Source organism: Clupea harengus, chromosome 24, assembly GCF_900700415.2.
Source record: "Clupea harengus chromosome 24, Ch_v2.0.2, whole genome shotgun sequence".
NCBI lineage: Eukaryota > Metazoa > Chordata > Actinopteri > Clupeiformes > Clupeidae > Clupea > Clupea harengus.
In genome coordinates this window covers 448,213-458,492 of record NC_045175.1, presented here as the reverse complement: position 1 = coordinate 458,492, position 10,280 = coordinate 448,213, and the positions used below count along the sequence as shown (strand labels likewise).

At 44.8% G+C, this 10,280-nt stretch overlaps 1 long non-coding RNA gene across 1 annotated transcript; it reads right to left on the bottom strand.

Moving 5' to 3' along the window:
• Positions 1-909: 909 nt before the first annotated feature.
• On the bottom strand, positions 910-3,269 carry LOC105909990. The gene is made up of 3 exons (XR_006151599.1): positions 3,159-3,269; positions 2,249-2,416; positions 910-1,690 (listed from the first exon to the last, which is right to left on the bottom strand). It is a non-coding gene; the product is annotated as an uncharacterized LOC105909990 (long non-coding RNA).
• Between the last annotated feature and the right edge of the window lie 7,011 nt (positions 3,270-10,280).

Below are 10,280 nucleotides of genomic sequence, written 5' to 3'. Positions count from 1 at the left end.
CTCTCACTGGGTAAGTCCCTGTGCCAGGTCGTCTTTTTGTAGTCAGCCATTGTTACTGTTTGAAGCGCAACTTTAGAAACTTTTTTGCGGTCCACGCGAAAACTATAGGCAAAAGAAAAAAAGAAAACAGACCGAAAAACACGACGCATTTAATCGGTCACAGCAGCAGCTGCTCGTTAAAGTAGGCAATGCGTCCTCTGAAATTTGAGAAGGTAAAAAGAAAAATAGTTATATGTGATGAGAATAAAACATCATTTAGTTTGACATTCTCTGTGTATTTATTTGATAAAATACTGCAATTGCCTTTTGCATTGCTTTTATACCAGATTAATTGAATGACCACTTCTTCCGAAATTCATGGATTCGCTGGCCTTGTACTTTGTTTGACGAAGCAGTTTCGTCCTCGAGTAATAATCCTTGGATACCAAGAAACAAGTACAACTACAAGTAACTGGTGAGTCAGAATGCTTTCCCCCTCCATCACGTTGGCTCTCTATAGCCTGATGCATTTACCCTTCAGTTTTTCATATGTCCAGACTGTAACACCTGTGGCCGGTGGAGCACCCGATTCCGTGTCCATCGGGATATCTTTTCCGTTTACCCCATTTTACTAGAATTCTTGTGTATTTGCCAGTTTAGTGTACGTTGCCTTTTCACAGAACTATCAAAGTACTTTATTTTCATTCACACAAAAACAACGAGACAGACGTACGCGGGAAGCGCAACTGTACGGAAAGTGAGTTCAAGGAGTATTTTCTTGCAACTAAAACTTGGAAACTGACGGTCGAAAGTGTTATCTTATTAAGGCTTACCACCGACATAGGCTAGTTTATCTCAACCACAATGATTGTGTAGTCAGTATGTATTAACACATGTGTTTGTTCTTAGGCTATATGTTTAAATGTAGCCTACTATATTTTATGAAAGCAATAACGACACAGTCTTCGTTTTTTCTATGACCATTTTGAGACGATACATCAATCAACAAACAACCTAGACCATTGTGTCTAGAGGTGGGCTCAGAGAATTAAGGCGGATATTCAAATGTTTTTGCTAGCGACAAATCGGAATCAGATCACACATTAGAATTGAGAAGAAAAAAAAACATTCCCGGATGGCAAGGTTGACATATTTATTTGGGGCTTCATTTGATAGACAAGGCCAATCAAGGAATGGAACAGCCGAGAAACACCCAACGATTCATCAACATACAACGTGTTTGCAATGAGAGATCAAAAGCAGTAAATTACTAAAGAAATGAAATCATGACTTTTTCACTTCATATATATATAAAAAAGCAAACAATCCCAGGATGTTCTTAATACATCTCATTTCAGAAAAAAATGGTCTGTCCATTCTTAAACAGGATGACCATTTAAAGTCTAATTGTGGTACGGCCAATAAACCAGAGACGTCTTCAACTAGTTACTTAGATTAGCCCTAAACCTCTTAACCTTCATAGCAATGGCTTTCAGTTGGGACAAATTCGATGATCGCCATAGCAAACCAGACCCGTCATTGACACGGTAGTCTTTCCATTGGTATAGAGCATTAGGGGTGGTATCCTTGCAGTTGTGAAACCAAAATCCTCCCATTAGGTGACCTCTACTGCAATGACCCCATCTATAGGAATCCTGGTCCCTATCAAAGGCAGAGAATCTGTTTCCGTTGTGTCGGGCCAGAGAATCACCTGGAAGGAGAATATATTTCATTGGTAATTGTAAAAAAAAATATATATATAACAATAATAACAAACATGGAAGTACATCGTGTTGTACAAACTAAACATGTACTGTGTATAGGTACAGTGTGTAGGATTGAAGGTGATCTATTAGCAGAAATGAAATATAGTATTTATAAATATGTTTTCATTAAAGTATAATCACCTATCATACAATACCATACTACCATATATCACATAATTGTTGTGTTTTTGTTATCTAAGAATGAGCCCTTCATATCTACATAAGGAGCAGGTCCTCTTCCACAGTGTCTGCCATGTGGCATTGCCATGTTTCAACATGTTGTCGAGTAGCTCAGAATGGGCAAACCATTACACTGGCTCCGGAGAGCGCCTTTCACATTCTTATGGCAAATGAGAGCCACCATAGGCTATCCCACATGCTTGAAAGGGGAGGGGTGAGGGAGGGGTGTTCAGCTATCTGCAACCTCGCCGCTAAATGCCACTAAATCCTACACAATGCTCCTTCAAAGCAAAGACAAAGAGGTGAAATGAGATCACTCTTACCTGCACCGACATTCTTGAAGTCAATCACATGAAGTCTGTACCCATCCGACTCTGATTCTATAAAGAAGGTTCCGTACAGAGCAGAGGCCTTCCCCCCCTCAAAGTCCTCCAAGTCCACTCTCAACATATACTTTGCCCCATATGTGAGCAGGTGCATGTTCTGAAGACCTAAAGGCAAATGCCACAAAATGTTGTTGGAAGAAACATGAACAAACAATGGAAATAAATAAACTATGTTTTGTATGTCTGACATGGAAAGAAAAATAGGAAACAAACATAGTGGCTCAGACCGAGCCAGAAACAATCCCAAGCAATCAACACAGATGCTTCAAGAGCACAGAAGGGAAGGCTGTAATTTTATTGGCTGTTGAGCTCAAATATCGACAACATTTTGAGAAACTGAATAGCGAACCCTGCCTAATGAAATACAGCTGATTGTAGATATCTTACCCAGCCAGTACTCCCCGTCCTTGTCTCCAAATCCCTCCTCGTAATGACTGTATGGCCTGTCAAAATTCACAGTGCCATCCATTCTCCTCTGGATCACCTGATGTGAAGGTGTTGGAAGCATGTAGGTTATGGTAGACCATGTTAAACAGACATATTCAACTTTTTTCAAGTCATGCAAAGAAATGTTTTAGGTTCATATTGTGTGACCATTAATATTTACGCCATAAACCTCTGGTCAAAGCTAGATTGTACAGTTAGCTTTCAGGTAAAAGTATCATACCATTAGCACTGAAGTAACTCTTTTCATGAATCAAGCTGGTACTCACTGTCCAATGGCCTTCATTGCTTTCATTGTCAATGCAGCCCTTGTCACAGTACACCTCCATAGGCACTTCCTGTCCTACAGGGTAGATGGTGTAAACGCCACTGTGAATCGATCCGTTTCTGAAGACATCCTCACAGTCAATAGGCAGGTCCTCCTCAGTGATGGGGAGAGACTGCACCAGCAGGGGAAGAAGTAGAGCAAGGGACCAGTAAACCTGCAAGGGTTGGGGAGAGAAATGGAATAAAACACTTGAGCATTGGTCTCTTATGCTGTGGTTTTAGTGTTTAGAGCCTAATCGCTTTCTTGTTTGGTCCTGAGTGAGCAGTATGTTTGTACCTGAGCACATGACCCACACATCCTCTTTGTGTGAGCAGTCATGGCGTCCCCACCCTGCTGAGGGACACTCCCACAGGCTCGTCTCGTCACCTGCGCAGCCCACCTCGCTCAGCCAGATGGGCACGTCTCCTGGATGAAAGGATGCAGGTACCTCAGCCCTGAGGGTGGTGCCACACTGCAGCTGTCTGCAGACTACCTGGGCATCCTCCATGTCCCAGGAGTCATCGCACACAGTCCCCCACGAGCCGTTGTGTGACACCTCCAGCCGGCCGGCGCAATCTCCTCCAGATCCCACCAACCTGACTGGCTGATGGCCTGAGATGATTAAACGAGGTGAATGTTGGATGCATAGAGACAATATGATATTTTGCTTAGATAATGCTCACAACTCAATTTGGATCTTTTGTGCTGACGCTATTGTTATTTACAAGTACCTGGAGTTATCCACGTGTTAGTAACACGTAATGTCTGTATTCCCAGCTATATTTCCAGTGGTTATTTATAGATGTGGATCTACAGCAATATTAGTAGCAAATTCATAGAGCAGTTGAGTTCATCTTTATGGGAAAAGTTAGACTAAAGCCAGGGAAAGGCATTTCTTTACATCCCAAGTGAAAAGTGTGGAACTGCACATGACTGATGACACCTGGTGTCTTTTCATAAATATCTTCTGTAGAAACCACTATTATCAATGTGTGGAGTGGATTACAGGTAAATGAGACAATTAATGATTGGTACAGATAATGGCACTGAGACAGATGGATAAGCTGCAGGCAGAAGAAAACCAGTTTGACATACAGTTCAGCTACAGGACCACTGTCAGACTTTGAGATGTACACACCTGAGCAGACGATGGTCACGTGCAGAATAGAACTGCAGTTTAGCATCTGAGGAGTGCTGCAGTTTCCCAGATGAGTCTCATGTCCAGAACATCGGAGCCCTGAGGCACACCCATCAACCTCCGTCTCAGCAGAACCAGAGAACCCAACAGCAGAACCGCAAGCCAGCTGTCTACACACCACGGAGGCTTCAGACCGATTCCAGGAGTCCAGCAGAACTCTCCTCCACCTCTGGCTAAATAGAACCTCCACCTCTCCCTCACAACGGCTTCTTCCAGACAAGCGCACCGTCCCGTTGTCCAGAGGGAAGGATGAACCTGCAAATATTCTTTAGTTTATTCCAAGTCTGTAAAACTCAGAGTTATATGAGAGGAAATAAATGGTAACGTTGTCAAATGTCACCTTTAATGCAGTCATTTGAGTGCTAATATAACTAGATGTGCATTTTCATCATAAATCACACATCAGATTTTATTCTGCATATGATATTTTAGCCATATTTGTGTGTTGTTAAATCTTAAACACATTGTTCAAAATACTCATAATCCTGAGATTGAGATTTGCACTAGTTGTATGTGTGTTAAGTATGTTTTGAATTTCCCTTATTATAATACATCATTAAAAGGACAATTACTTACATCTTTAGAAATCTTTCAGTCAAAATAGATAAAAATAACAACCATAAGTGTAACCATATTGCGAACACAACATAAGGGTGATGAACAAATGGCACTCAGTCAGGTACCCGATCATATTGTTTACATTGAGCAATGTCAACATGGCCATTCATGCAGTTCATGTGCTCACCTGAGCAGATCACTCCAGCATCCTGTCTATGGGAGCATGCAGCTCGACTCCACCAGGAGATTCCACATTCTGAGAGGCCAGTTTCATTCCCCTCACACACAAACACATCAGGCCAGATGCTTCCACTCCCTTCACCAAACCACTCTGCCCCTACGACAACCACAGCTCTCCCACAGTTCAACTGATGGCAGAGCACGCTGGAGGTATTCATATCCCAGGATGCATCACACACTGAGCCCCATTCGCTGAGGTACTTGAGCTCCACTCGGCCCGAGCAGGAATCAGTGCCATTTGCCAGTCTGGCATCTGTGTATCCTGGGCAGGGCAGAGACAGAGAGGAGGCCTTTGTTTTCATCTTTGTGAACAGGTAACTTTGTAGCAGCCAAATGATGAAAACACAAAATCACACCATGTCATAAGGTGGTATGTGTAAATATGTAAAAAAAATATATATAAAAATAAGAAATAAGCATTAAAGTAATTTTAAAAAGAACATGGGCTTACCTGAACAAACTAAGCCCACATCCCTGTCATGTGAGCAGTTGATTATAATTATTATAACTATGATGATTTTTCAGTCGCAGCCGCATCCTGAAAAATCATCATAGTTCTAATAATTATAATGCCGATATTATTTCATATAGAAATTCTATATGAAATAATATCGGCATTATAATTATTATAACTATGATGATTTTTCAGTTATGGGAGCGGCGGCACTGACTGTATGCTTGGTACATGGTGATGATGTTTGCATTATTGTCCTTTCTTGAACTTCAGCTCGAGTACCCAGGCTGTCTAATGGCTCCAAATCCTGCTCTGGGAGAGTGGAGCTGTTTCATAAGGAGACCAGACCATAATTGTGTGTCATACATGAGATATGATTGCATAATACAAAGTGCTAATTATTTCCACACAGAACACAGAGCTCCGAGGCTGGTGAACGGTTCCCACCAGTGCTCTGGGAGAGTGGAATAATGAAATAATGAAATAATATCGGCATTATAATTATTATAACTATGATGATTTTTCAGTTGCCTATTTTTTGGTGCCCCCACAGGAGTTGGTGCCCTACGCACAGCGCGTAGTGCGCGTTATGGGAGCGGCGGCACTGTATAGAAATATTAGGCACCGTTTAGGCATTGTGGTATCATGAGAGGCTTTACCACTAAGCTGGGTGTAGGGCAGTGCGTAATTAACAGGACAGAGCAGGCAAAAGTGCTTTCAAACGAGGATCAGGTTTATTCACCCAACACAAAGTCTTTCAGGAAGCAAACATAAAAGTTCTTCAAAGGCAAAAACATAGGCTTCATAAAGTTGCTCCTCACTTACATCCCACCCACTGTAGTTGCAGCTTAAAGTTCCTCCGTCCAGGTCCTTCCCGGCTTGGGGCTAGCCTTCCCCCTTCCGGATGCGGCTTAGCAAGCGCTTCAGCAAGCGTTTCCACAACGGCTTCACCCGCACGTCAAGTGCTCTCTGCTCTCCCTTCTCACTCTTCCTGCTCTCGTAGCTCGCTCTCTCACAACAGGCACCACCTGTCTTAAATGCCCCTTCCATCAGGTGCCTTAAGCACCTACACCTGGTTGGGTGCTGCTGCATTCTGGGAGATGTAGTGCCACTGGCAGCCATCTTGTGGTGTGGCAGCCAGACCTCCACACGGACACCACACCCCTCTGCTAGCTGGCCCACCGTGATGCCACACATCCCTCTCCCCGGACCTGACGCCCTCGGCAGGATAACCCAGGTCCAAAAGGCATCACAGTGGGACAGGACATCTGCTTTTCCACGGCGCCCTCCTGGCCTGTGAACGACAGAGACATTAACCGGATGGTGGCTTAGAAACCATCTACTCACCCTGCCGTTTGTTTCCGTCCCCCCTGGTTTCTCTTTCTGCTCCTGTTGTGCACTGGGGACCATGCCAGTGTCTTCCCCATCTTCTGCCGTCTCCTCAGTCGCCATCTCCTGACAATTCACCGAACGTTGCCAATTCAAATGCGCCTTTGCTTCCAGCTTCTTCAGCTCCACATACGTCACCTCAGGGAAGTGATCGCCCACCTCTGGCAGGTCGTAGAGTCCCTTCCTCTTGAGCCCGGCGCGTTCGGGGACATCTTTGCCATCCGTCTCCGTCTTTTTAGGAGTCTTCTCCTTGTAGGCCTCGTTTTTGTGGCACACTACTACCACCTTGCGCTGGTAGCCGGCACACATCTTTCTCCTCTGGGCAGAGTCAGACACGTTTGTTCGGGCAGAAGTCGACACGTTGGTCTGGTCAAAGACATCCCCCTCTTCTCCGAGGTCGTTGTCGCCTTCGGCACCATCGTCTGGGTCATCTGCCTCTTTACCGTTGTGGTCTTCCCCAGGCTCTTCTTTAGCAGGGGCTGCCTTGGCAGCAGACTTGGCTGGAGCTGCCTTTTTACCTGGTGGGACCTCTGACTCAGAGTCATCTTCACCTGCTTCGTTATCATCCGCAGGATCTTCGTCATCAGCAGGATCTTCGTTTTCCGCAGGATCTTCGTCATCAGCAGGATCTTCGTTTTCCGCAGGATCTTCATCCTCCATCTCTTCCTCAGCAATTTCATCATCAACATCTTCATCATATTCATCATCTTCATCACCATCAGTATCACCTTCATCTTCCTCATCGACATCATCTTCATCATCGTCACCTTCATCATAGTCACCTATTTCATCGTCACCTTCATCATCGTCACCTTCATCATCACCATCGTCAGCTTCATCATCGGCATCATCTTCATCGACATCACCGACCTCTTCATCACTGACATCTTCACCATCATCGTCCCACTCTTCATCACCGGCAGCTAGGACCACCACTGTTGCACTGCGCATCTGGCTTAGCTTTTCCTGGGCCCTCTCGAACATCTCACCAGACCGGGCATGCTTCTTCTCGGCCTCCTCTAGGTCATCTCTAGTTGGATTGTCCTTCTGCTGCATCTGCAGCAAGGCTGCACTGGTCTCCTGCTGGGCCCTCTGGCTCTCCCACAGCATCACCAGTTCCTCCATTTTGTGTTTGGTGCTCCTTTGCGTGAAGTCCTGAAAAAAGTTCCACCAAGTCGTCGATTCCTTCACTTCTGCTCATTCGCACTTACGCCCTATGCCCGCATTCTCCACCATATGTGGTATCATGAGAGGCTTTACCACTAAGCTGGGTGTAGGGCAGTGCGTAATTAACAGGACAGAGCAGGCAAAAGTGCTTTCAAACGAGGATCAGGTTTATTCACCCAACACAAAGTCTTTCAGGAAGCAAACATAAAAGTTCTTCAAAGGCAAAAACATAGGCTTCATAAAGTTGCTCCTCACTTACATCCCACCCACTGTAGTTGCAGCTTAAAGTTCCTCCGTCCAGGTCCTTCCCGGCTTGGGGCTAGCCTTCCCCCTTCCGGATGCGGCTTAGCAAGCGCTTCAGCAAGCGTTTCCACAACGGCTTCACCCGCACGTCAAGTGCTCTCTGCTCTCCCTTCTCACTCTTCCTGCTCTCGTAGCTCGCTCTCTCACAACAGGCACCACCTGTCTTAAATGCCCCTTCCATCAGGTGCCTTAAGCACCTACACCTGGTTGGGTGCTGCTGCATTCTGGGAGATGTAGTGCCACTGGCAGCCATCTTGTGGTGTGGCAGCCAGACCTCCACACGGACACCACACCCCTCTGCTAGCTGGCCCACCGTGATGCCACAGCATGTATATCACAAAACAGGCAGAACAAGAGATATATTTAATTTCTAAAAAAAGGTTACGTTGACTCCACAAGCATTTGTTACGCCAACACGAACAGGTGAAACTTGTAGCGAGAGATCATCATGCCTCGACTGAAGGACAGACTTCCCCAACTCAAATAGAGTATCTTAAATCACGATTAAATTGGAAGCTTGCCCATTGACTACTGGTTGTTTTCATATTTCATATCAGCATTCTTTACACATAATGAACTGGTGTTAATATGTGTGAATATGAACTCATGAATATGAACTCGTTCATACGAAGTGTCACAGGCATCAATTATAATTGTAGAAGTTAAATCGAGGGGACTATAACATTAGCTACATAACTAGCTATCATTTCATGCAAACGGAAATCTTCCATTTGAATCGTTTGTTATTAAAAGTTTCCTTAGCTAGCTAACCATAGCCTTAGCTAGATAACCATAGCAACCAGGAATCACAACTTTAGCTGCAAAGTTATGGATCTGACAGAGGTAAATAGCGCCCCCCCCTTGACCCATCTAAAACAATGTTAAAACTGTGGCCAGGCAGTGAACTGCAACCAGTCTGAGTTACATAGGACGTTGAGGCCCTGTTTGAAATGGGTTAAAATGCTACGAATGATTTTCTGACTCTGATTCTGATCGGAGCGCGGGCCAAAAAAAATCGAGCGTGGGCCCCATGGCAGCCTTGGTCTAATGCTATTTCAAGAAAACAACATGAAATTTGAGAGAAACTTGTAATAATTGTCATGACTATTACTATGAACAATACATCCAAGCAAGTACAGTAGTGGTTTGCCAAAAATTACACTGAAATTAATAGGTTTATGGTATGGCTAATGAAACCTTGCGATTTCCATTATTGTTGGTCAGCTGTTGGCGTGCGCGCACACCTGGAGGGGGGGGGGGGCATCATAAAGGAGTTATGCTTAGGGCACCAAAATGGCTAGCAGCGTGTTAGATTCCAGTGATATTTCTCATGTACAGATATCTTGTGTATGTCCCTCCACCACTACCAGGCCCGTAGGCCCAAATTCCTGTAAGGTTATGTAGTGCAGGAGTCCTCCTGGCGCCTGGGTTCTTAGGCTGAAGGACATTGATGGACTGTCATGGTATATGTATGTGTATGTGTGTGTGTTAGAGATTGTTATGCATTCCATTCGGTTTACGTAATGCCACCAGTTAAATTAGCCTGTGCCCAAGGCTCAGATCAGAGCGACGGGGATAAGAGCGAATTGCAGAGGAAGGACGACCATCTCCTAAGAAAGACGGACCCCAACGACTCTCAGAACTCTGCTCCACTCAGAAATACTTAGACTCAGAAAGTACTTAGTGATATTTCTTGTCTGACAATAAATATCTCTGCCTCTGATCCGAACCGCTCCAGCTTCCTTGATTGAGACAACCAACTAGACCACCCTTTAGAATTAAGTGTAATAGCCTAAATATAGAGAAGAATCTTACAGTGGTGCCGAAACCCCAGCTTCTACTGGTTGCTACGTGACGCCGTGACGTTGCCTGCCGACCCAGGGAAGACGCATTCCACAGAAGGCCGCAT